General features: G+C 43.6%; 17 non-coding genes and 8 pseudogenes across 17 annotated transcripts; all 25 read left to right on the top strand.

The window, feature by feature from the left end:
• Window positions 1-202: 202 nt before the first annotated feature.
• LOC143007155 (5S ribosomal RNA) lies at window positions 203-321 on the top strand. Its single transcript, XR_012964375.1, has one exon. It is a non-coding gene; the product is annotated as a 5S ribosomal RNA (ribosomal RNA).
• Window positions 322-780: 459 nt separating this feature from the next.
• LOC143007133 (5S ribosomal RNA) lies at window positions 781-899 on the top strand. The gene has a single exon (XR_012964354.1). It is a non-coding gene; the product is annotated as a 5S ribosomal RNA (ribosomal RNA).
• Window positions 900-1,138: 239 nt separating this feature from the next.
• LOC143007239 (5S ribosomal RNA) lies at window positions 1,139-1,257 on the top strand (annotated as a pseudogene).
• A 460-nt stretch (window positions 1,258-1,717) lies between these two features.
• On the top strand, window positions 1,718-1,836 carry LOC143007293 (5S ribosomal RNA). Its single transcript, XR_012964456.1, has one exon. It is a non-coding gene; the product is annotated as a 5S ribosomal RNA (ribosomal RNA).
• A 248-nt stretch (window positions 1,837-2,084) lies between these two features.
• On the top strand, window positions 2,085-2,203 carry LOC143007191 (5S ribosomal RNA). The gene has a single exon (XR_012964409.1). It is a non-coding gene; the product is annotated as a 5S ribosomal RNA (ribosomal RNA).
• Window positions 2,204-2,448: 245 nt separating this feature from the next.
• Window positions 2,449-2,567, top strand: LOC143007287 (5S ribosomal RNA). The gene has a single exon (XR_012964450.1). It is a non-coding gene; the product is annotated as a 5S ribosomal RNA (ribosomal RNA).
• A 463-nt stretch (window positions 2,568-3,030) lies between these two features.
• On the top strand, window positions 3,031-3,149 carry LOC143007215 (5S ribosomal RNA; annotated as a pseudogene).
• Window positions 3,150-3,394: 245 nt separating this feature from the next.
• Window positions 3,395-3,513, top strand: LOC143007235 (5S ribosomal RNA; annotated as a pseudogene).
• A 460-nt stretch (window positions 3,514-3,973) lies between these two features.
• Window positions 3,974-4,092, top strand: LOC143007292 (5S ribosomal RNA). The gene has a single exon (XR_012964455.1). It is a non-coding gene; the product is annotated as a 5S ribosomal RNA (ribosomal RNA).
• A 248-nt stretch (window positions 4,093-4,340) lies between these two features.
• Window positions 4,341-4,459, top strand: LOC143007190 (5S ribosomal RNA). The gene has a single exon (XR_012964408.1). It is a non-coding gene; the product is annotated as a 5S ribosomal RNA (ribosomal RNA).
• A 245-nt stretch (window positions 4,460-4,704) lies between these two features.
• On the top strand, window positions 4,705-4,823 carry LOC143007286 (5S ribosomal RNA). The gene has a single exon (XR_012964449.1). It is a non-coding gene; the product is annotated as a 5S ribosomal RNA (ribosomal RNA).
• A 463-nt stretch (window positions 4,824-5,286) lies between these two features.
• Window positions 5,287-5,405, top strand: LOC143007284 (5S ribosomal RNA). The gene has a single exon (XR_012964447.1). It is a non-coding gene; the product is annotated as a 5S ribosomal RNA (ribosomal RNA).
• Window positions 5,406-5,650: 245 nt separating this feature from the next.
• LOC143007189 (5S ribosomal RNA) lies at window positions 5,651-5,769 on the top strand. The gene has a single exon (XR_012964407.1). It is a non-coding gene; the product is annotated as a 5S ribosomal RNA (ribosomal RNA).
• A 245-nt stretch (window positions 5,770-6,014) lies between these two features.
• Window positions 6,015-6,133, top strand: LOC143007224 (5S ribosomal RNA; annotated as a pseudogene).
• Window positions 6,134-6,590: 457 nt separating this feature from the next.
• On the top strand, window positions 6,591-6,709 carry LOC143007183 (5S ribosomal RNA). The gene has a single exon (XR_012964402.1). It is a non-coding gene; the product is annotated as a 5S ribosomal RNA (ribosomal RNA).
• A 457-nt stretch (window positions 6,710-7,166) lies between these two features.
• LOC143007198 (5S ribosomal RNA) lies at window positions 7,167-7,285 on the top strand (annotated as a pseudogene).
• A 239-nt stretch (window positions 7,286-7,524) lies between these two features.
• On the top strand, window positions 7,525-7,643 carry LOC143007281 (5S ribosomal RNA). Its single transcript, XR_012964444.1, has one exon. It is a non-coding gene; the product is annotated as a 5S ribosomal RNA (ribosomal RNA).
• Window positions 7,644-8,100: 457 nt separating this feature from the next.
• On the top strand, window positions 8,101-8,219 carry LOC143007211 (5S ribosomal RNA; annotated as a pseudogene).
• Window positions 8,220-8,458: 239 nt separating this feature from the next.
• LOC143007137 (5S ribosomal RNA) lies at window positions 8,459-8,577 on the top strand. Its single transcript, XR_012964358.1, has one exon. It is a non-coding gene; the product is annotated as a 5S ribosomal RNA (ribosomal RNA).
• A 245-nt stretch (window positions 8,578-8,822) lies between these two features.
• On the top strand, window positions 8,823-8,941 carry LOC143007280 (5S ribosomal RNA). The gene has a single exon (XR_012964443.1). It is a non-coding gene; the product is annotated as a 5S ribosomal RNA (ribosomal RNA).
• A 6,389-nt stretch (window positions 8,942-15,330) lies between these two features.
• LOC143007132 (5S ribosomal RNA) lies at window positions 15,331-15,449 on the top strand. The gene has a single exon (XR_012964353.1). It is a non-coding gene; the product is annotated as a 5S ribosomal RNA (ribosomal RNA).
• A 244-nt stretch (window positions 15,450-15,693) lies between these two features.
• On the top strand, window positions 15,694-15,812 carry LOC143007197 (5S ribosomal RNA). The gene has a single exon (XR_012964413.1). It is a non-coding gene; the product is annotated as a 5S ribosomal RNA (ribosomal RNA).
• Window positions 15,813-16,275: 463 nt separating this feature from the next.
• On the top strand, window positions 16,276-16,394 carry LOC143007205 (5S ribosomal RNA; annotated as a pseudogene).
• A 239-nt stretch (window positions 16,395-16,633) lies between these two features.
• LOC143007186 (5S ribosomal RNA) lies at window positions 16,634-16,752 on the top strand. The gene has a single exon (XR_012964405.1). It is a non-coding gene; the product is annotated as a 5S ribosomal RNA (ribosomal RNA).
• Window positions 16,753-17,212: 460 nt separating this feature from the next.
• Window positions 17,213-17,331, top strand: LOC143007244 (5S ribosomal RNA; annotated as a pseudogene).
• Window positions 17,332-25,619: the final 8,288 nt, after the last annotated feature.

Below are 25,619 nucleotides of genomic sequence, written 5' to 3'. Positions count from 1 at the left end.
TCATGTTTCACTCCCTCTGTCAACACGCAATTTCCCTCGGGAGAATAAAGTTGTATCTTATCTTATCTGAAATGTTAGTGTTCTTCTGATGAAGGCATCATGTAAATTGTGATATACATGAAATGAGTGTAGTCATGCGTACACGGTGACTTGAACTGGGTCTGTCTCACCTATAAAGAGCCTCTGTGTGGCTGCTCTCCTCGTTTCCGGCCATACCACTCTGAACACGCCTGATCTCGTCTGATCTCGGAAGCTAAGCAGCGTCGGGCCAGGTTAGTACTTGGCTGGGAGACCGCCTGGGAATACCCGGTGCCGTAAGCATTTTGGCCCTCTGAGCAGCAGGCCTCACCTGGTCCTCCTCTCTCATGACTCCCTCTGTCAACAACCAATGTCCCTCGGGAGAATAAAGTGGTATCTTATCTTATCTTATATGAAAGCATACATTCAGAAAATGAGTATTGCACATGGGCATAATATGAGATGATTGAATGCACATGGGGAGTGAAGTACAGGAGCCACTGTGTGACGATGATGATGATGATGATGATGATGATGATGAGGAGAAAAGTGAGCGTCAGAGATGTAAGTGGTCCCTCTGTATGTTCTATGTGATGATTATCAGTTTCATTAGGTAAGACTTTATTATCCAGAAATGTGTGTTTCTGATGAAGGCATCATGTAAATTGTGATATACATGAACTTGAGTGTAGTCATGTGTACACGGTGACTTGAACTGGGTCTGTCTCACCTATAAAGAGCCTCTGTGTGGCTGCTCTCCTAGTTTACGGCCATACCACTCTGAACACGCCCGATCTCGTCTGATCTCGGAAGCTAATCAGCGTCGGGCCAGGTTAGTACTTGGATGGGAGACCGCCTGGGAATACCCGGTGCAGTAAGCATTTTGGCCCTCTGAGCCGCAGGCCTCACCTGGTCCTCCTCGTTTCACTCCCTCAGTGAACACGCAATTTCCCTCGGGAGAATAAAGTTGTATCTTATCTTATCTGAAATGTTAGTGTTTTTCTGATGAAGGCATCATGTAAATTGTGATATACATGAACTTGAGTGTAGTCATGCGTACACGGTGACTTGAACTGGGTCTGTCTCACCTATAAAGAGCCTCTGTGTGGCTGCTCTCCTCGTTTACGGCCATACCACTCTGAACACGCCAGATCTCGTCTGATCTCGGAAGCTAAGCAGCGTCGGGCCAGGTTCGTACTTGGATGAGAGACAGCCTAGGAATACCCGGTGCCGTAAGCATTTTGGCCCTCTGAGCAGCAGGCCTCACCTGGTCCTCCTCCCTCATGTTTCACTCCCTCTGTCAACACCCAATGTCCCTCGGGAGAATAAAGTTGTATCTTATCTTATCTTATATGAAAGCATACATTCAGAAAATGAGTATGGCACATGGGCATAATATGAGATGATTGAATGCACATGAGAAGTGAAGTACACGAGCCACTGTGTGACGATGATGATGATGATGATGATGATGATGATGATGAAAGTGAGCGTCAGAGATGTTAGTGGTCCCTCTTTATGTTCTATGTGATGATTATCAGTTTCATTAGGTAAGACTTCATTATCCAGAAATGTGTGTTTCTGATAAAGGCATCATGTAAATTGTGATATACATGAACTTGAGTGTAGTCATGTGTACACGGTGACTTGAACTGGGTCTGTCTCACCTATAAAGAGCCTCTGTGTGGCTGCTCTCCTCGTTTACGGCCATACCACTCTGAACACGCCCGATCTCGTCTGATCTCGGAAGCTAAGCAGCGTCGGGCCAGGTTAGTACTTGGATGGGAGACCGCCTGGGAATACCCGGTGCAATAAACATTTTGGCCCTCTGAGCAGCAGGCCTCACCTGGTCCTCCTCCTCCCACATGTTTCACTCCCTCTGTGAACACGCAATTTCCCTCGGGAGAATAAAGTTGTATCTTATCTTATCAGAAATGTTAGTGTTCTTCTGATGAAGGCATCATGTAAATTGTGATATACATGAACTTGAGTGTAGTCATGTGTACACGGTGACTTGAACTGGGTCTGTCTCACCTATAGAGAGCCTCTGTGTGGCTGCTCTCCTCGTTTACGGCCATACCACTCTGAACACGCCCGATCTCGTCTGATCTCGGAAGCTAATCAGCGTCTGGCCAGGTTAGTACTTGGATGGGAGACCGCCTGGGAATACCCGGTGCAGTAAGCATTTTGGCCCTCTGAGCAGCAGGCCTCACCTGGTCCTCCTCCCTCATGTTTCACTCCCTCTGTCAACACGCAATTTCCCTCGGGAGACTAAAGTTGTATCTCATCTTATCTGAAATGTTAGTGTTCTTCTGATGAAGGCATCATGTAAATTGTGATATACATGAACTTGAGTGTAGTCATGCGTACACGGTGACTTGAACTGGGTCTGTCTCACCTATAAAGAGCCTCTGTGTGGCTGCTCTCCTCGTTTCCGGCCATACCACTCTGAACACGCCTGATCTCGTCTGATCTCGGAAGCTAAGCAGCGTCGGGCCAGGTTAGTACTGGGATGGGAGACCGCCTGGGAATACCCGGTGCCGTAAGCATTTTGGCCCTCTGAGCAGCAGGCCTCACCTGGTCCTCCTCCCTCATGTTTCACTCCCTCTGTCAACAACCAATGTCCCTCGGGAGAATAAAGTTGTATCTTTTCTTACCTTATATGAAAGCATACATTCAGAAAATGAGTATTGCACATGGGCATAATATGAGATGATTGAATGCACATGGGGAGTGAAGTACAGGAGCCACTGTGTGACGATGATGATGATGATGATGATGATGATGATGAGGATAAAAGTGAGCGTCAGAGATGTAAGTGGTCCCTCTGTATGTTCTATGTGATGATTATCAGTTTCATTAGGTAAGACTTTATTATCCAGAAATGTGTGTTTCTGATGAAGGCATCATGTAAATTGGGATATACATGAACTTGAGTGTAGTCATGCGTACACGGTGACTTGAACTGGGTCTGTCTCACCTATAAAGAGCCTCTGTGTGGCTGCTCTCCTCGTTTACGGCCATACCACTCTGAACACGCCTGATCTCGTCTGATCTCGGAAGCTAATCAGCGTCTGGCCAGGTTAGTACTTGGATGGGAGACCGCCTGGGAATACCCGGTGCAGTAAGCATTTTGGCCCTCTGAGCAGCAGGCCTCACCTGGTCCTCCTCCCTCATGTTTCACTCCCTCTGTCAACACGCAATTTCCCTCGGGAGAATAAAGTTGTATCTTATCTTATCTGAAATGTTAGTGTTCTTCTGATGAAGGCATCATGTAAATTGGGATATACATGAACTTGAGTGTAGTCATGCGTACACGGTGACTTGAACTGGGTCTGTCTCACCTATAAAGAGCCTCTGTGTGGCTGCTCTCCTCGTTTACGGCCATACCACTCTGAACACGCCTGATCTCGTCTGATCTCGGAAGCTAAGCAGCGTCGGGCCAGGTTCGTACTTGGATGAGAGACAGCCTAGGAATACCCGGTGCCGTAAGCATTTTGGCCCTCTGAGCAGCAGGCCTCACCTGGTCCTCCTCCCTCATGTTTCACTCCCTCTGTCAACACCCAATGTCCCTCGGGAGAATAAAGTTGTATCTTATCTTATCTTATATGAAAGCATACATTCAGAAAATGAGTATGGCACATGGGCATAATATGAGATGATTGAATGCACATGAGAAGTGAAGTACACGAGCCACTGTGTGACGATGATGATGATGATGATGATGATGATGATGATGAAAGTGAGCGTCAGAGATGTTAGTGGTCCCTCTTTATGTTCTATGTGATGATTATCAGTTTCATTAGGTAAGACTTCATTATCCAGAAATGTGTGTTTCTGATAAAGGCATCATGTAAATTGTGATATACATGAACTTGAGTGTAGTCATGTGTACACGGTGACTTGAACTGGGTCTGTCTCACCTATAAAGAGCCTCTGTGTGGCTGCTCTCCTCGTTTACGGCCATACCACTCTGAACACGCCCGATCTCGTCTGATCTCGGAAGCTAAGCAGCGTCGGGCCAGGTTAGTACTTGGATGGGAGACCGCCTGGGAATACCCGGTGCAATAAACATTTTGGCCCTCTGAGCAGCAGGCCTCACCTGGTCCTCCTCCTCCCACATGTTTCACTCCCTCTGTGAACACGCAATTTCCCTCGGGAGAATAAAGTTGTATCTTATCTTATCAGAAATGTTAGTGTTCTTCTGATGAAGGCATCATGTAAATTGTGATATACATGAACTTGAGTGTAGTCATGTGTACACGGTGACTTGAACTGGGTCTGTCTCACCTATAGAGAGCCTCTGTGTGGCTGCTCTCCTCGTTTACGGCCATACCACTCTGAACACGCCCGATCTCGTCTGATCTCGGAAGCTAATCAGCGTCTGGCCAGGTTAGTACTTGGATGGGAGACCGCCTGGGAATACCCGGTGCAGTAAGCATTTTGGCCCTCTGAGCAGCAGGCCTCACCTGGTCCTCCTCCCTCATGTTTCACTCCCTCTGTCAACACGCAATTTCCCTCGGGAGACTAAAGTTGTATCTCATCTTATCTGAAATGTTAGTGTTCTTCTGATGAAGGCATCATGTAAATTGTGATATACATGAACTTGAGTGTAGTCATGCGTACACGGTGACTTGAACTGGGTCTGTCTCACCTATAAAGAGCCTCTGTGTGGCTGCTCTCCTCGTTTCCGGCCATACCACTCTGAACACGCCTGATCTCGTCTGATCTCGGAAGCTAAGCAGCGTCGGGCCAGGTTAGTACTGGGATGGGAGACCGCCTGGGAATACCCGGTGCCGTAAGCATTTTGGCCCTCTGAGCAGCAGGCCTCACCTGGTCCTCCTCCCTCATGTTTCACTCCCTCTGTCAACAACCAATGTCCCTCGGGAGAATAAAGTTGTATCTTTTCTTATCTTATATGAAAGCATACATTCAGAAAATGAGTATTGCACATGGGCATAATATGAGATGATTGAATGCACATGGGGAGTGAAGTACAGGAGCCACTGTGTGACGATGATGATGATGATGATGATGATGATGATGAGGATAAAAGTGAGCGTCAGAGATGTAAGTGGTCCCTCTGTATGTTCTATGTGATGATTATCAGTTTCATTAGGTAAGACTTTATTATCCAGAAATGTGTGTTTCTGATGAGGGCATCATGTAAATTGTGATATACATGAACTTGAGTGTAGTCATGTGTACACGGTGACTTGAACTGGGTCTGTCTCACCTATAAAGAGCCTCTGTGTGGCTGCTCTTCTCGTTTTCGGCCATACCACTCTGAACACGCCCGATCTCGTCTGATCTCGGAAGCTAAGCAGCGTCGGGCCAGGTTAGTACTTGGATGGGAGACCGCCTGGGAATACCCGGTGCAGTAAACATTTTGGCCCTCTGAGCAGCAGGCCTCACCTGGTCCTCCTCCCACATGTTTCACTCCCTCTGTGAACACGCAATTTCCCTCGGGAGAATAAAGTTGTATCTTATCTTATCAGAAATGTTAGTGTTCTTCTGATGAAGGCATCATGTAAATTGTGATATACATGAACTTGAGTGTAGTCATGTGTACACGGTGACTTGAACTGGGTCTGTCTCACCTATAAAGAGCCTCTGTGTGGCTGCTCTCCTCGTTTACGGCCATACCACTCTGAACACGCCCGATCTCGTCTGATCTCGGAAGCTAATCAGCGTCTGGCCAGGTTAGTACTTGGATGGGAGACCGCCTGGGAATACCCGGTGCAGTAAGCATTTTGGCCCTCTGAGCAGCAGGCCTCACCTGGTCCTCCTCCCTCATGTTTCACTCCCTCTGTCAACACGCAATTTCCCTCGGGAGAATAAAGTTGTATCTTATCTTATCTGAAATGTTAGTGTTCTTCTGATGAAGGCATCATGTAAATTGTGATATACATGAACTTGAGTGTAGTCATGCGTACACGGTGACTTGAACTGGGTCTGTCTCACCTATAAAGAGCCTCTGTGTGGCTGCTCTCCTCGTTTACGGCCATACCACTCTGAACACGCCTGATCTCGTCTGATCTCGGAAGCTAAGCAGCGTCAGGCCAGGTTCGTACTTGGATGAGAGACCGCCTAGGAATACCCGGTGCCGTAAGCATTTTGGCCCTCTGAGCAGCAGGCCTCACCTGGTCCTCCTCCCTCATGTTTCACTCCCTCTGTCAACACCCAATGTCCCTCGGGAGAATAAAGTTGTATCTTATCTTATCTTATATGAAAGCATACATTCAGAAAATGAGTATGGCACATGGGCATAATATGAGAAGGTTGAATGCACATGAGAAGTGAAGTACACGAGCCACTGTGTGACGATGATGATGATGATGATGATGATGATGATGAAAGTGAGCGTCAGAGATGTTAGTGGTCCCTCTTTATGTTCTATGTGATGATTATCAGTTTCATTAGGTAAGACTTCATTATCCAGAAATGTGTGTTTCTGATAAAGGCATCATGTAAATTGTAATATACATGAACTTGAGTGTAGTCATGTGTACACGGTGACTTGAACTGGGTCTGTCTCACCTATAAAGAGCCTCTGTGTGGCTGCTCTCCTCGTTTCCGGCCATACCACTCTGAACACGCCTGATCTCGTCTGATCTCGGAAGCTAAGCAGCGTCGGGCCAGGTTAGTACTTGGATGGGAGACCGCCTGGGAATACCCGGTGCAGTAAGCATTTTGGCCCTCTGAGCAGCAGGCCTCACCTGGTCCTCCTCCCTCATGTTTCACTCCCTCTGTCAACAACCAATGTCCCTCGGGAGAATAAAGTGGTATCTTATCTTATCTTATATGAAAGCATACATTCAGAAAATGAGTATTGCACATGGGCATAATATGAGATGATTGAATGCACATGGGGAGTGAAGTACAGGAGCCACTGTGTGACGATGATGATGATGATGATGATGATGAGGATAAAAGTGAGCGTCAGAGATGTAAGTGGTCCCTCTGTATGTTCTATGTGATGATTATCAGTTTCATTAGGTAAGACTTTATTATCCAGAAATGTGTGTTTCTGATGAAGGCATCATGTAAATTGTGATATACATGAACTTGAGTGTAGTCATGTGTACACGGTGACTTGAACTGGGTCTGTCTCACCTATAAAGAGCCTCTGTGTGGCTGCTCTCCTCGTTTACAGCCATACCACTCTGAACACGCCCGATCTCGTCTGATCTCGGAAGCTAATCAGCGTTGGGCCAGGTTAGTACTTGGATGGGAGACAGCCTGGGAATACCCGGTGCAGTAAGCATTGTGGCCCTCTGAGCCGCAGGCCGCACCTGGTCCTCCTCGTTTCACTCCCTCTGTCAACACGCAATTTCCCTCGGGAGAATAAAGTTGTATCTTATCTTATCAGAAATGTTAGTGTTCTTCTGATGAAGGCATCATGTAAATTGTGATATACATGAACTTGAGTGTAGTCATGTGTACACGGTGACTTGAACTGGGTCTGTCTCACCTATAAAGAGCCTCTGTGTGGCTGCTCTCCTCGTTTCCGGCCATACCACTCTGAACACGCCTGATCTCGTCTGATCTCGGAAGCTAAGCAGCGTCGGGCCAGGTTAGTACTTGGATGGGAGACCGCCTGGGAATACCTGGTGCCGTAAGCATCTTGGCCCTCTGAGCAGCAGGCCTCACCTGGTCCTCCTCCCTCATGTTTCACTCCCTCTGTCAACAACCAATGTCCCTCGGGAGAATAAAGTGGTATCTTATCTTATCTTATATGAAAGCATACATTCAGAAAATGAGTATTGCACATGGGCATAATATGAGATGATTGAATGCACATGGGGAGTGAAGTACAGGAGCCACTGTGTGACGATGATGATGATGATGATGATGATGAGGATAAAAGTGAGCGTCAGAGATGTAAGTGGTCCCTCTGTATGTTCTATGTGATGATTATCAGTTTCATTAGGTAAGACTTTATTATCCAGAAATGTGTGTTTCTGATGAAGGCATCATGTAAATTGTGATATACATGAACTTGAGTGTAGTCATGTGTACACGGTGACTTGAACTGGGTCTGTCTCACCTATAAAGAGCCTCTGTGTGGCTGCTCTCCTCGTTTACAGCCATACCACTCTGAACACGCCCGATCTCGTCTGATCTCGGAAGCTAATCAGCGTCGGGCCAGGTTAGTACTTGGATGGGAGACAGCCTGGGAATACCCGGTGCAGTAAGCATTGTGGCCCTCTGAGCCGCAGGCCGCACCTGGTCCTCCTCGTTTCACTCCCTCTGTCAACACGCAATTTCCCTCGGGAGAATAAAGTTGTATCTTATCTTATCAGAAATGTTAGTGTTCTTCTGATGAAGGCATCATGTAAATTGTGATATACATGAACTTGAGTGTAGTCATGTGTACACGGTGACTTGAACTGGGTCTGTCTCACCTATAAAGAGCCTCTGTGTGGCTGCTCTCCTTGTTTACGGCCATACCACTCTGAACACACCCGATCTTGTCTGATCTCGGAAGCTAATCAGCGTCGGGCCAGGTTAGTACTTGGATGGGAGACCGCCTGGGAATACCCGGTGCCGTACGCATTTTGGCCCTCTGAGCAGCAGGCCTCACCTGGTCCTCCTCCCTCATGTTTCACTCCCTTTGTCAACACGCAATTTCCATCTGGAGAATAAAGTTGTATCTTATCTTATCTGAAATGTTAGTGTTCTTCTGATGAAGGCATCATGTAAATTGTGATATACATGAACTTGAGTGTAGTCATGTGTACACGGTGACTTGAACTGGGTCTGTCTCACCTATAAAGAGCCTCTGTGTGGCTGCTCTCCTCGTTTACGGCCATACCACTCTGAACACGCCCGATCTCGTCTGATCTCGGAAGCTAATCAGCGTCGGGCCAGGTTAGTACTTGGATGGGAGACCGCCTGGGAATACCCGGTGCCGTACGCATTTTGGCCCTCTGAGCAGCAGGCCTCACCTGGTCCTCCTCCCTCATGTTTCACTCCCTTTGTCAACACGCAATTTCCATCTGGAGAATAAAGTTGTATCTTATCTTATCTGAAATGTTAGTGTTCTTCTGATGAAGGCATCATGTAAATTGTGATATACATGAACTTGAGTGTAGTCATGTGTACACGGTGACTTGAACTGGGTCTGTCTCACCTATAAAGAGCCTCTGTGTGGCTGCTCTCCTCGTTTACGGCCATACCACTCTGAACACGGAAGTAAGAGGAGGTGTGTGTTAGCTCCAGGCGTGCGTGTATTTTGACTGATCCTGTGCGGCAATTTTGATTTTGAGTTTGAACTGTGGCGTTTCTTTAAGCCCAGATTTTTCGTTTCTTTGATAGCTCGGTTTTTGGAGCCACCCCCAGCAGTTTTGACTGTCTGGGGGACACTTTAAGTTATTTATTTGTTTGTTTGGTTTGTGTTTTCCTGATGGAAAATAGTTTATACTGTGCTCCAAGCATGGTGAGAACCAGAGGAAAGGGAGCCAGAGTCGCTGCACCGGGCCCGGACCGGACGGCCGAGGCAAACGAGCCGATGGTGAAAGACGATCGGGCGTACAGGACCGTGGACGGTCAGAATATGACGGGAGAAAATGAGGACACACGTGCGGTGACAGCTCCTGACGTAGCCGAAAATGCGGAAGGAGGAAGAGGGCAGGAGAGAGAAATCATCAGAGAGGAAGAGATACGGATTATTAAGGATAAAGCTGAAGAGTTTCAGCAAAATTTAACGCTCGCCCTGGAGCTGATTGGAGAAGATAAAGTGACCGCAATGGAGCTGATCCAGGCAATACAAGACACTTGTGGGAAAATCATCGCCTGCCGGTACACGGGCAGAAATAAATATGAGATCACAATGAATCACCCGAAGGAGAAAGAAAGACTATTGGACGGCATAAAAATTGGACAGACCGCGATCATGTCCAAGGAGTTATGTAATGATGAGCTGGTGGTCTCGTTTCTGGGGCTGCCGGCGTATATCACGGACAGCGTCATTCTGGGCAAGCTGAACAGCTGGGGAGTAAGTGCAGTATCCCCGATCATCAGGAGAATGTGGCCGGGAACTAGAATTGCTGACGGAACAAGATATGTGAAAGTTAAATTCACGGAGACGGTCCAATCACTTCCATATTCGACCAAGTTTGAGACGGCTTTTGGAGCAGAGTTCTTCAGAGTTTTGCACGACAAACAGGTGAAAGTGTGCAGACAGTGCATACAGACTGGTCATATCCTGAGGGACTGTCCAGATTTCCTTTGTAGAAAATGTGGAGAGCAGGGGCACTATGCAAGGGAGTGCATGGGCAGAGGGAACAAATGCCAGAGCTGCAAAAAGGAGAGCAGCAGATGTGTTTGTGAGGACGTTGATCATGCTCCAGGGACGGGAGGAAAGCAACGTGAGGAGCAGGAAGAATCGAGAGAGAATATCTCTGAGAGGGAGGAGACCGAGAAGGATCGTGCGGAGGGGGAAGCGGAGAAAGGAAGAGACATACTGGAGTCGGACGGAGAGCAAGGAATGGAGGTGAGAGGATCGACAGCTGAGGTGCCGGGACATGGAGACGCAGCAGAGGGGCAGAGTGTGGATACATCGGAGAGAAAGGAGAGGAAGGTGAAAATTGTTCAACTTCAGCGGCCCCCAGAATCAGACTCAGAGATATGCTTGACGGGGTCTCAAGAGTCGGGGAACTCGGAGTCTGATATGGACCTCGGAAACAGCCAGGAGCTGGGGAAGAGAAGACTGCAATGGATGCTGAAGACAAGGGGATCAAAAAGAGGAAAAAGTAAGACGTGAACTGTAGCATAAAGATGATGGGCCTGATTTATCTCTATGTATTTACAATGTTAAAAATACTATCGCAAAACACAAACGGCTTAAGATGTATTAACAAGATGCGAGATGTTTTAAGGGTGGATACTTTTGACATCCTCTGTGTACAAGAGACTAAGTGGACAAGGGAGTGGAGAAGCTATCTGAGGGATACATGGGCTGGAAAAGTGTGGGCAAACAACGGTGTAAATGGACGAGCCGGAGTCGCTATTTTTGCTAAAGGAGATAAGATCCAAAATGTTAAGGAAATAGTGAAGGATGATGAGGGAAGGGTGATCGGTATTGAATTTATTTACAGGAATGTGCTTTACAAACTTTTGAATATTTATGCACCGAATGAGGACAACAAGCGTGGAATTTTCTTTGATCAACTAAAACCGCATTTGGGAGGGAACATTTGTGTAGTGGGGGATTTTAACTGTGCACTTACGAGGTTGGATATATCAAGCAACAATACATACAAAAGTGATATAAGTAGGAAATCGCTAAATGAGCTTTTTGACTATTTCAACCTGGTAGATCTGTGGAGGGTGCGCAATATGGGAGAAAGGGGCTTTTCCAGACGACAGACGGTTCTGGGGAAACTTAAACAGTCCAGGATTGACTTATGTCTATTAGCATCTGGGCTGGAAAAAAAGATTTCAAAATGCTGGTATGAGTTCACAGGGTTTAGCGATCATGCAAGGTTATGGGTGGAGCTGGGGGAGAAAGAGCACAAAGGTGGAGGGTTATGGTGTTTAAATAACAGTGTTTTGCTGGATGGAAAATATAGGGAGAAAGTTGAAAATCTACTGAAAGAAAGAAAAAGAGAACTGCAGGGTGAGGATGGTATAAATATGGGGGAGTGGTGGGAGGAGGTGAAATTGCACATCAAAAAAGTGACAATAAACTATTGTAAAAATAAAATGGAGAAGGAAAGAAGGACTGAGTATAGTTTAAGAGACCAGATTAATAAAGAGCTGGAAAGGTCGATTGCAGAGGAAAACTTCAACAATCTAAAATATCTCATGCTGAGAAAACAATTAGATGAGCTTGAGAAGAAACGGAGCAGAGGGGCAGCTATCAGATCAAGGATGAAGGATATTTTAGAAGGGGAAAAGAATACAAGTTTCTTTTTAGGGCTTGAAAAAAGACAGCAAAAGAAAGCTCATCTGCAAAACCTGAAAAATGAAGAGGGTAAGACAATGGAGAAGACAGGGGAAATGCTGGAGGTGGCTCATAAACATTTTAAAAAACTTTTTTCAAAGATGGAGGTAAACTCTACAGACCAGAGTGTTTTTGAAGGGATAGAAAAAAAATTAGGGGAAGAGGACAGAGCAGACTGTGATAAAAACATAACAGAGGAAGAATTGGAAAGAGCAATAAATGGTTTGAATAAGAACAAAAGTCCAGGGCTGGATGGGTTATCGGGGGAATTTTACATCACCTTTAAACAGGTGATAAAGCCAATTCTCCTGAGAATCTTTCAATGCATGGAGCGGGAGGGGAAAGCATCTGGGGACTTCTTCACGGGGCTAATCCGAGTGGTGTATAAGAATAAGGGTGACAAAGGTGATTTGGGGAATTATAGGCCAATTAGTCTGCTAAATACAGATTATAAAATACTGGCTAAAATCCTGGCAAACAGATTGAAGGAGGTGATAGGCACAGTGGTGAATCCCTGTCAGTGTTATGGTGTGGTAGGGAGAGACATTAGTGACATCATCTTATCGATCCAGGACATCTTTGACAAAATGAATCAGAAGGGAGGGCTGTACATAGGGGTTGATTTAGAGAAGGCGTTTGATAGGGTGGATCATGATTTTTTGTTTAAAACACTGGGAAAGATGGGTTTCGGGGAAGGTTTCACTAAATGGATTAGGTTAATATATAGGAATGCCATCAGTAGGGTGAAAATAAACGGGAGGTTAACTGAGAGCTTCGCTCTGGAGAGGTCAATCAGGCAAGGATGCCCGCTTTCAGCTATGTTATACTCCATAGCGGCAGAACCCTTGTCTGCCCTCATTAGGAGGGACCCAGGGATTTTGGGGATTGAAATGGAAGATAAAACGGACACAAAAATCTACCAGTACGCAGATGACATAAGTATTACGGTTAGGGATGAGAGGAGTGTAGACAGGGTGCTGCAGCATGTAGAGTGCTATGAGAGGGCATCTGGGGCCAAAATCAATGCGGAAAAAACCGAGCTAATGGGCTTTGGTGATGGTTTCGATTGTGTAAATAAATGGAATTTTGTAAAGAGAAATGAAATGGTGAAGGTTTTGGGTGTATACGTAGGTAAGAATCGAGATGCAGCAACAAAACAAACGTGGGGTGAAATAGAGGGAAAAATCAAAATGCGATTGGATTTCTGGTCCGGGAGGAAATTGAATCTAAGGGGTAAAGTGATAGTAACTAACGCCCTCCTCCTGTCCAAGTGTCAGTATGCGCTAAGAGTCTGTGAAATGCCGGACAGGGTAATAGGAAAGCTGAATGACATGATGAGTGCTTTCATCTGGAATAAAAAACAGCATTTGATAGCCAGGAAGGTGCTCATCAATGGGCAGAAGGAGGGCGGTTTGAAATTGGTGGACCTGAAAAGTAAAAAGCTTAGTGCACGGATTCGACTGTTAGGGAAATTTATGGGAAACGCAAAGATTTACGCGTGGCAGAAGTGCCTCGACTCTTGCCTACAGGGGTGGGATAATAGAGGAGTGTTTAATCTATGTAGGGAAACGGAGCAAAGGGAAAGAGCACAGGTTAATGCATTTACAGGGGAAATACTTGAAGCGTGGAATATTTTACTGGGGGATTTAAAGTTTAGATGTGAGACTGCGGAGCAGGTGTTACACCAACCAGTTTTCAGAAATCCGGCAATAAGGTGCCAGGGGAAGGTATTTTCAGGGAGGTACTTGGAGGAACTAGGTTTAAATCAGGTGAAGCACTTTATCCAAAGAGGTGGTGGATTTCTGCAGGAGGAAGTAATCCAGGAGGTCAGGGGAAGATTAGGGAAAGTGAGACCAATAGAAATCAAAAGACTATGCCAGAGAATTTTAGAGGGGTTACCTCAGAGCTGGGTGGCGCTGGTGAAGGGGAGGAGGGCAGAGAAGGCTCTGGAGTTGGTCAGTTTCTCCCTCATCCAAGGAGGGAAAGAGCATGACATACGATCAGTTAACTCCAAGATACTATATAGAGTGTTTTTGGGAAAGGAAAAGAAGAAAGCGGCAGCTGAGGAAGTATGGCTAAGGCAGTTCCATGGGCTTCAGAGGGAGCACATTTGGTCAGATCTAAATGTGAAGTTCATTTCATCAGAGTGCTTTGATACAAATTTCAGGCTCAGACACAATAGAATATTTGTCAATTTGGTGCTAAACCAGATAAATAGACTCAACAGCAAGGTTTGTGATATATGTGAGGTGGAAGTGGAGACATTTAGGCACTTTATTTTTGAATGTAAGGAGTTAAAAGTGTTTTTTGAGAAACTGGACCAATGCTTCCAAAAATGTAGAGTCACAATCACGGAAAAGGAAAAATGGGAGAGGTTTTTTCTATTTGGGTATAAGGAAAGGAAAGCAGGGGTGAACAAATGGCTTATCAATTACATTCTGAGTTATGCCAAACATGTCATCAGACTTCGGAGAAACTATTCACATTTCGAGGACAAAAAAGTGAACATCTGGAGATTTTTCTGTAACTTTATGAAAATGAATGTGAGTCTGCTGTGGGATGGTGGGGACAAGAATTTCAAACAAAAGGTGCTGGAAGATAACTGTCTATTTGTGTGTGGAAATCAGGGTGGGGTGCAAATGTCAATAGGTCAAGGGTGAGGGGTGATGGGTGAAGGAAGAAAAAAAAAAAAAAAAGATGTGATGAATGGTGTTATGGATTGTTGGAAATAATTTGATTTGATTTGAAATGACTTGTATTTACTTGTGTAAAATGTATTTGTAAAAATATTTATTTTTTGATAATAAAAGAGAAAAAAAAAAAAAAAAAAACACGCCCGATCTCTTCTGATCTCAGAAGCTAAGCAGCGTCGGGCCAGGTTAGTACTTGGATGGGAGACCGCCTGGGAATACCCGGTGCCGTAAGCATTTTGGCCCTCTGAGCAGCAGGCGTCACCTGGTCCTCCTTCCTCATGTTTCACTCACTCTGTGAACACCCAAGTTCCCTCGGGAGAATAAAGTTGTATCTTATCTTATCTTATATGAAAGCATACATTCAGAAAATGAGTATTGCACATGGGCATAATATGAGAAGATTGAATGCACATGAGAAGTGAAGTACACAAGCCACTGTGTGACGATGATGATGATGATGATGAAAGTGAGCGTCAGAGATGTTAGTGGTCCCTCTGTATGTTCTATATCAGTTTCATTAGGCAAGACTTCATTATCCAGAAATGTATGTTTCTGATGAAGGCATCATGTAAATTATGATATACATGAACTTGAGTGTAGTCATGTGTACACGGTGACTTGAACTGGGTCTGTCTCACCTATGAAGAGCCTCTGTGTGGCTGCTCTCTTGTTTACGGCCATACCACTCTGAACACGCCCGATCTCGTCTGATCTCGGAAGATAAGCAGTGTAGGGCCAGGTTAGTACTTGGATGGGAGACCGCCTGGGAATACCCGGTGCCGTAAGCATTTTGGCCCTCTGAGCAGCAGGCCTCACCTGGTCTTCCTCCCTCATGTTTCACTCCCTCTGTCAACACGCAATTTCCCTCGGGAGAATAAAGTTGTATCTTATCTTATCTGAAATGTTAGTGTTCTTCTGATGAAGGCATCATGTAAATTGTGATATACATGAACTTGAGTGTAGTCATGTGTACACGGTGACTTGAACTTGGTCTGTCTCACCTATAAAGAGCCTCTGGTGGCTGCTCTTCTATTTTACGGCCATACCACTCTGAACACGCCCGATCTCGTCTGATCTCGGAAGCTAAGCAGCGTCGGGCCAGGTTAGTACTTGGATGGGAGACCGCCTGGGAATACCCGGTGCCGTAAGCATTTTGGCCCTCTGAGCAGCAGGCCTCACCTGGTCCTCCTCCCTCATGTTTCACTCCCTCTGTCAACACCCAATGTCCCTCGGGAGAATAAAGTTGTATCTTATCTTATCTTATATGAAAGCATACATTCAGAAAATGAGTATTGCACATGGGCATAATATGAGATGATTGAATGCACATGAGGAGTGAAGTACACGAGCCACTGTGTGACGATGATGATGATGATGATGATGATGATGATGAGGATAAAAGTGAGCGTCAGAGATGTAAGTGGTCCCTCTGTATGTTCTATGTGATGATTATCAGTTTCATTAGGTAAGACTTTATTATCCAGAATTGTGTGTTTCTGATGAAGGCATCATGTAAATTGTGATATACATGAACTTGAGTGTAGTCATGTGTACACGGTGACTTGAACTGGGTCTGTCTCACCTATAAAGAGCCTCTGTGTGGCTGCTCTCCTCGTTTACGGCCATACCACTCTGAACACGCCCGATCTCGTCTGATCTCGGAAGCTAATCAGCGTCGGGCCAGGTTAGTACTTGGATGGGAGACAGCCTGGGAATACCCGGTGCAGTAAGCATTTTGGCCCTCTGAGCCGCAGGCCTCACCTGGTCCTCCTCGTTTCACTCCCTCTGTGAACACGCAATTTCCCTTGGGAGAATAAAGTTGTATCTTATCTTATCTGAAATGTTAGTGTTTTTCTGATGAAGGCATCATGTAAATTGGGATATACATGAACTTGAGTGTAGTCATGCGTACACGGTGACTTGAACTGGGTCTGTCTCACCTATAAAGAGCCTCTGTGTCGCTGCTCTCCTCGTTTACGGCCATACCACTCTGAACACGCCTGATCTCGTCTGATCTCGGAAGCTAAGCAGCGTCGGGCCAGGTTCGTACTTGGATGAGAGACCGCCTAGGAATACCCGGTGCCGTAAGCATTTTGGCCCTCTGAGCAGCAGGCCTCACCTGGTCCTCCTCCCTCATGTTTCCCTCCCTCTGTCAACACCCAATGTCCCTCGGGAGAATAAAGTTGTATCTTATCTTATCTTATATGAAAGCATACATTCAGAAAATGAGTATGGCACATGGGCATAATATGAGATGATTGAATGCACATGAGAAGTGAAGTACACGAGCCACTGTGTGACGATGATGATGATGATGATGATGATGATGATGATGAACGTGAGCGTCAGAGATGTTAGTGGTCCCTCTTTATGTTCTATGTGATGATTATCAGTTTCATTAGGTAAGACATCATTATCCAGAAATGTGTGTTTCTGATAAAGGCATCATGTAAATTGTGATATACATGAACTTGAGTGTAGTCATGTGTACATGGTGACTTGAACTGGGTCTGTCTCACCTATAAAGAGCCTCTGTGTGGCTGCTCTCCTCGTTTACGGCTATAACACTCTGAACACGCCCGATGTCTTCTGATCTCAGAAGCTAAGCAGCGTCGGGCCAGGTTAGTACTTGGATGGGAGACCGCCTGGGAATACCCGGTGCCGTTAGCATTTTGGCCCTCTGAGCAGCAGGCCTCACCTGGTCCTCCTTCCTCATGTTTCACTCACTCTGTGAACACGCAAGTTCCCTCAGGAGAATAAAGTTGTATCTTATCTTATCTTATATGAAAGCATACATTCAGAAAATGAGTATTGCACATGGGCATAATATGAGAAGATTGAATGCACATGAGAAGTGAAGTACACGAGCCACTGTGTGACGATGATGATGATGATGATGATGATGATGATGAAAGTGCGCAGCATCCAGGCAGAAATGCCATCAATGTGTGTAAATTTGGGACAAATTGGGGAATATTGAAAATTTTCTAAAAATGTTGACCCGCGGGTCATCGATTTTTGAAACTGGAGAAAACTTGAAAAGCCCATATCTGTGACAAGGAAGGAGATAGAGAGCTAAAATTTCAGACGCAGCATCCAGACAGAAATGCCATCAATTTGTGTAAATTTGGGACAAATTGGGGAATATTGAAAATTTTCTAAAAATGTTGACCCGCGGGTCATCGATTCTTGAAACTGGAGAAAACTTGAAAAGCCCATATCTGTGACAAGGAAGGAGATAGAGAGCTAAAATTTCAGACACAGCATCCAGACAGAAATGCCATCAATTTGTGTAAATTTGGGACAAATTGGGGAATATTGAAAATTTTCTAAAAATTTTGACCCGCGGGTCATCGATTCTTGAAACTAGAGAAAACTTGAAAAGCCCATATCTGTGACAAGGAAGGAGATAGAGAGCAAAAATTTCAGACGCAGCATCCAGACAGAAATGCCATCAATTTGTGTAAATTTGGGACAAATTGGGGAATATTGAAAATTTTCTAAAAATTTTGACCCGCGGGTCATCGATTCTTGAAACTAGAGAAAACTTTAAAAGCCCATATCTGTGACAAGGAAGGAGATAGAGAGCTAAAATTTCAGACGCAGCATCCAGACAGAAATGCCATCAATTTGTGTAAATTTGGGACAAATTGGGGAATATTGAAATTTTTTTAAAAATGTTGACCCGCGGGTCATCGATTCTTGAAACTAGAGAAAACTTGAAAAGCCCATATCTGTGACAAGGAAGGAGATAGAGAGCTACAATTTCAGACGCAGCATCCAGGCAGAAATGCCATCAATGTGTGTAAATTTGGGACAAATTGGGGAATATTCAAAATTTTGGAAAAAAGTTGACCCCCGGGTAATCGATTTTTGAAACTGGAGAAAACTTTAAAAGCCCATATCTGTGACAAGGAAGGAGATAGAGAGCTAAAATTTCAGACGCAGCATCCAGACAGAAATGCCATCAATTTGTGTAAATTTGGGACAAATTGGGGAATATTGAAAATTTTCTAAAAATGTTGACCCGCAGGTCATCGATTCTTGAAACTAGAGAAAACTTGAAAAGCCCATATCTGTGACAAGGAAGGAGATAGAGAGCTAAAATTTCAGACGCAGCATCCAGGCAGAAATGCCATCAATTTGTGTAAATTTGGGACAAATTGGGGAATATTGAAAGTTTTCTAAAAATGTTGACCCGCGGGTCATCGATTCTTGAAACTAGAGAAAACTTGAAAAGCCCATATCTGTGACAAGGAAGGAGATAGAGAGCTACAATTTCAGACGCAGCATCTAGGCAGAAATGCCATCAATTTGTGTAAATTTGGGACAAATTGGGGAATATTGAAAATTTTCTATCTGTGACAAGGAAGGAGATAGAGAGCTAAAATTTCAGGCGCAGCATCCAGGCAGAAATGCCATCAATGTGTGTAAATTTGGGGCAAATTGGGGAATATTGAAAATTTTCTAAAAATGTTGACCCGGGTCATCGATTCTTGAAACTAGAGAAAACTTGAAAAGCCCATATCTGTGACAAGGAAGGAGATAGCATCCAGGCAGAAATGCCATCAATGTGTGTAAATTTGGGACAGATTGGGGGATATTGAAAATTTTCTAAAAATGTTGACCCGGGTCATCGATTCTTGAAACTAGAGAAAACTTGAAAAGCCCATATCTGTGACAAGGAAGGAGATAGAGAGCTACAATTTCAGATGCAGCATCCAGGCAGAAATGCCATCAATTTGTGTAAATTTGGGACAAATTGGGGAATATTGAAAATTTTCTAAAAATGTTGACCCCCGGGTCATCGATTCTTGAAACTAGAGAAAACTTGAAAAGCCCATATCTGTGACAAGGAAGGAGATAGAGAGCTACAATTACAGACGCAGCATCCAGGCAGAAATGCCATCAATGTGTGTAAATTTGGGGCAAATTGGGGAATATTGAAAATTTGGGAAAAAAGTTGACCCGCGGGTCATCGATTCTTGAAACTGGAGAAAACTTGAAAAGCCCATATCTGTGACAAGGAAGGAGATAGAGAGCTAAAATTTCAGACACAGCATCCAGACAGAAATGCCATCAATTTGTGTAAATTTGGGACAAATTGGGGAATATTGAAAATTTTCTAAAAATTTTGACCCGCGGGTCATCGATTCTTGAAACTAGAGAAAACTTGAAAAGCCCATATCTGTGACAAGGAAGGAGATAGAGAGCAAAAATTTCAGACGCAGCATCCAGACAGAAATGCCATCAATTTGTGTAAATTTGGGACAAATTGGGGAATATTGAAAATTTTCTAAAAATTTTGACCCGCGGGTCATCGATTCTTGAAACTAGAGAAAACTTTAAAAGCCCATATCTGTGACAAGGAAGGAGATAGAGAGCTAAAATTTCAGACGCAGCATCCAGACAGAAATGCCATCAATTTGTGTAAATTTGGGACAAATTGGGGAATATTGAAATTTTTTTAAAAATGTTGACCCGCGGGTCATCGATTCTTGAAACTAGAGAAAACTTGAAAAGCCCATATCTGTGACAAGGAAGGAGATAGAGAGCTACAATTTCAGACGCAGCATCCAGGCAGAAATGCCATCAATGTGTGTAAATTTGGGACAAATTGGGGAATATTCAAAATTTTGGAAAAAAGTTGACCCCCGGGTAATCGATTTTTGAAACTGGAGAAAACTTTAAAAGCCCATATCTGTGACAAGGAAGGAGATAGAGAGCTAAAATTTCAGACGCAGCATCCAGACAGAAATGCCATCAATTTGTGTTAATTTGGGACAAATTGGGGAATATTGAAAATTTTCTAAAAATGTTGACCCGCAGGTCATCGATTCTTGAAACTAGAGAAAACTTGAAAAGCCCATATCTGTGACAAGGAAGGAGATAGAGAGCTAAAATTTCAGACGCAGCATCCAGGCAGAAATGCCATCAATTTGTGTAAATTTGGGACAAATTGGGGAATATTGAAAGTTTTCTAAAAATGTTGACCCGCGGGTCATCGATTCTTGAAACTAGAGAAAACTTGAAAAGCCCATATCTGTGACAAGGAAGGAGATAGAGAGCTACAATTTCAGACGCAGCATCTAGGCAGAAATGCCATCAATTTGTGTAAATTTGGGACAAATTGGGGAATATTGAAAATTTTCTATCTGTGACAAGGAAGGAGATAGAGAGCTAAAATTTCAGGCGCAGCATCCAGGCAGAAATGCCATCAATGTGTGTAAATTTGGGGCAAATTGGGGAATATTGAAAATTTTCTAAAAATGTTGACCCGGGTCATCGATTCTTGAAACTAGAGAAAACTTGAAAAGCCCATATCTGTGACAAGGAAGGAGATAGCATCCAGGCAGAAATGCCATCAATGTGTGTAAATTTGGGACAGATTGGGGGATATTGAAAATTTTCTAAAAATGTTGACCCGGGTCATCGATTCTTGAAACTAGAGAAAACTTGAAAAGCCCATATCTGTGACAAGGAAGGAGATAGAGAGCTACAATTTCAGATGCAGCATCCAGGCAGAAATGCCATCAATTTGTGTAAATTTGGGACAAATTGGGGAATATTGAAAATTTTCTAAAAATGTTGACCCCCGGGTCATCGATTCTTGAAACTAGAGAAAACTTGAAAAGCCCATATCTGTGACAAGGAAGGAGATAGAGAGCTACAATTACAGACGCAGCATCCAGGCAGAAATGCCATCAATGTGTGTAAATTTGGGGCAAATTGGGGAATATTGAAAATTTGGGAAAAAAGTTGACCCGCGGGTCATCGATTCTTGAAACTAGAGAAAACTTGAAAAGCCCATATCTGTGACAAGGAAGGAGATAGAGAGCTACAATTTCAGACGCAGCATCCAGGCAGAAATGCCATCAATGTGTGTAAATTTGGGGCAAAATGGGGAATATTGAAAATTTTGGAAAAAAGTTGACCCCCGGGTCATCGATTTTTGAAACTGGAGAAAACTTGAAAAGCCCATATCTGTGACAAGGAAGGAGATAGAGAGCTAAAATTTCAGACGCAGCATCCAGGCAGAAATGCCATCAATGTGTGTAAATTTGGGGCAAATTGGGGAATATTGAGAATTTTTGGAAAAAAGTTGACCCCCGGGTCATCGATTTTTGAAACTGGAGAAAACTTGAAAAGCCCATATCTGTGACAAGGAAGGAGATAGAGAGCTAAAATTTCAGACGCAGCATCCAGACAGAAATGCCATCAATTTGTGTAAATTTGGGACAAATTGGGGAATATTGAAAATTTTCAAAAAATGTTGACCCGGGTCATCAATTTTTGAAACTGGAGAAAACTTGAAAAGCCCATATCTGTGACAAGGAAGGAGATAGAGAGCTAAAATTTCAGACGCAGCATCCAGGCAGAAATGCCATCAATGTGTGTAAATTTGGGGCAAATTGGGGAAAATTGAAAATTTGGGAAAAAAGTTGGCCCCCGGGTCAGCGATTTTTGAAACTGGAGAAAACTTGAAAAGCCCATATCTGTGACAAGGAAGGAGATAGAGAGCTAAAATTTCAGACGCAGCATCCAGGCAGAAATGCCATCAATGTGTGTAAATTTGGGGCAAATTGGGGAATATTGAACACTTTCTAAAAATGTTGACCCGGGTCAACGATTTTTGAAACTGGAGAAAACTTGAAAAGCCCATATCTGTGACAAGGAAGGAGATAGAGAGCTAAAATTTCAGACGCAGCATCCAGGCAGAAATGCCATCAATGTGTGTAAATTTGGGGCGAATTGGGGAATAGTGAAAATTTTTGGAAAAAAGTTGACCCCCGGGTCATCGATTTTTGAAACTGGAGAAAACTTGAAAAGCCCATATCTGTGACAAGGAAGGAGATAGAGAGCTAAAATTTCAGACGCAGCATCCAGACAGAAATCCCATCAATTTGTGTAAATTTGGGACAAATTGGGGAATATTGAAAATGTTCTAAAAATGTTGACCCGCGGATCATCGATTCTTGAAACTAGAGAAAACTTGAAAAGCCCATATCTGTGACAAGGAAGGAGATAGAGAGCTACAATTTCAGACGCAGCATCCAGGCAGAAATGCCATCAATGTGTGTAAATTTGGGGCAAATTGGGGAATATTGAAAATTTTCAAAAAATGTTGACCCGGGTCATCAATTTTTGAAATTGGAGAAAACTTGAAAAGCCCATATCTGTGACAAGGAAGGAGATAGAGAGCTAAAATTTCAGACGCAGCATCCAGACAGAAATCCCATCAATTTGTGTAAATTTGGGACAAATTGGGGAATATTAAAAATTTTCTAAAAATGTTGACCCGCGGGTCATCGATTCTTGAAACTAGAGAAAACTTGAAAAGCCCATATCTGTGACAAGGAAGGAGATAGAGAGCTAAAATTTCAGACGCAGCATCCAGGCAGAAATGCCATCAATGTGTGTAAATTTGGGGCAAATTGGGGAATATTGAAAATTTTGGAAAAAAGTTGACCCCCGGGTCATCGATTTTTGAAACTGGAGAAAACTTTAAAAGCCCATATCTGTGACAAGGAAGGAGATAGAGAGCTAAAATTTCAGACGCAGCATCCAGGCAGAAATGCCATCAATGTGTGTAAATTTGGGGCAAATTGGGGAATATTGAAAATTTTCTAAAAATGTTGACCCGCGGGTCATCGATTCTTGAAACTAGAGAAAACTTGAAAAGCCCATATCTGTGACAAGGAAGGAGATAGAGAGCTACAATTTCAGACGCAGCATCCAGGCAGAAATGCCATCAATGTGTGTAAATTTGGGGCAAATTGGGGAAAATTGAAAATTTGGGAAAAAAGTTGGCCCCCGGGTCAGCGATTTTTGAAACTGGAGAAAACTTGAAAAGCCCATATCTGTGACAAGGAAGGAGATAGAGAGCTAAAATTTCAGACGCAGCATCCAGGCAGAAATGCCATCAATGTGTGTAAATTTGGGGCAAATTGGGGAATATTGAACACTTTCTAAAAATGTTGACCCGGGTCAACGATTTTTGAAACTGGAGAAAACTTGAAAAGCCCATATCTGTGACAAGGAAGGAGATAGAGAGCTAAAATTTCAGACGCAGCATCCAGACAGAAATGCCATCAATTTGTGTAAATTTGGGACAAATTGGGGAATATTAAAAATTTTCTAAAAATTTTGACCCGCGGGTCATCGATTCTTGAAACTAGAGAAAACTTGAAAAGCCCATATCTGTGACAAGGAAGGAGATAGAGAGCTACAATTTCAGACGCAGCATCCAGACAGAAATGCCATCAATTTGTGTAAATTTGGGACAAATTGGGGAATATTAAAAATTTTCTAAAAATTTTGACCCGCGGGTCATCGATTCTTGAAACTAGAGAAAACTTGAAAAGCCCATATCTGTGACAAGGAAGGAGATAGAGAGCTACAATTTCAGACGCAGCATCCAGGCAGAAATGCCATCAATGTGTGTAAATTTGGGGCAAAATGGGGAATATTGAAAATTTTCAAAAAATGTTGACCCGGGTCATCAATTTTTGAAACTGGAGAAAAATTGAAAAGCCCATATCTGTGACAAGGAAGGAGATAGAGAGCTAAAATTTCAGACGCAGCATCCAGGCAGAAATGCCATCAATGTGTGTAAATTTGGGGCAAATTAGGGAATAGTGAAAATTTTTGGAAAAAAGTTGACCCCCGGGTCATCGATTTTTGAAACTGGAGAAAACTTGAAAAGCCCATATCTGTGACAAGGAAGGAGATAGAGAGCTAAAATTTCAGACGCAGCATCCAGACAGAAATCCCATCAATTTGTGTAAATTTGGGACAAATTGGGGAATATTGAAAATGTTCTAAAAATGTTGACCCGCGGATCATCGATTCTTGAAACTAGAGAAAACTTGAAAAGCCCATATCTGTGACAAGGAAGGAGATAGAGAGCTAAAATTTCAGACGCAGCATCCAGGCAGAAATGCCATCAATGTGTGTAAATTTGGGGCAAATTGGGGAATATTGAAAATTTTCAAAAAATGTTGACCCGGGTCATCAATTTTTGAAATTGGAGAAAACTTGAAAAGCCCATATCTGTGACAAGGAAGGAGATAGAGAGCTAAAATTTCAGATGCAGCATCCAGACAGAAATGCCATCAATTTGTGTAAATTTGGGACAAATTGGGGAATATTAAAAATTTTCTAAAAATGTTGACCCGCGGGTCATCGATTCTTGAAACTAGAGAAAACTTGAAAAGCCCATATCTGTGACAAGGAAGGAGATAGAGAGCTAAAATTTCAGACGCAGCATCCAGGCAGAAATGCCATCAATGTGTGTAAATTTGGGGCAAATTGGGGAATATTGAAAATTTTGGAAAAAAGTTGACCCCCGGGTCATCGATTTTTGAAACTGGAGAAAACTTTAAAAGCCCATATCTGTGACAAGGAAGGAGATAGAGAGTTAAAATTTCAGACGCAGCATCCAGGCAGAAATGCCATCAATGTGTGTAAATTTGGGGCAAATTGGGGAATATTGAACACTTTCTAAAAATGTTGACCCGGGTCAACGATTTTTGAAACTGGAGAAAACTTGAAAAGCCCATATCTGTGACAAGGAAGGAGATAGAGAGCTAAAATTTCAGACGCAGCATCCAGGCAGAAATGCCATCAATGTGTGTAAATTTGGGGCGAATTGGGGAATAGTGAAAATTTTTGGAAAAAAGTTGACCCCCGGGTCATCGATTTTTGAAACTGGAGAAAACTTGAAAAGCCCATATCTGTGACAAGGAAGGAGATAGAGAGCTAAAATTTCAGACGCAGCATCCAGACAGAAATCCCATCAATTTGTGTAAATTTGGGACAAATTGGGGAATATTGAAAATGTTCTAAAAATGTTGACCCGCGGATCATCGATTCTTGAAACTAGAGAAAACTTGAAAAGCCCATATCTGTGACAAGGAAGGAGATAGAGAGCTACAATTTCAGACGCAGCATCCAGG

Source organism: Genypterus blacodes, unplaced genomic scaffold, assembly GCF_046128005.1.
Source record: "Genypterus blacodes isolate CSIRO-AG114 ecotype Tasmania unplaced genomic scaffold, CSIRO-AGI_Gbla_v1 ptg000083l_1, whole genome shotgun sequence".
Taxonomy (NCBI): domain Eukaryota; kingdom Metazoa; phylum Chordata; class Actinopteri; order Ophidiiformes; family Ophidiidae; genus Genypterus; species Genypterus blacodes.
This window is presented reverse-complemented; position numbering and strand designations above follow the sequence as displayed.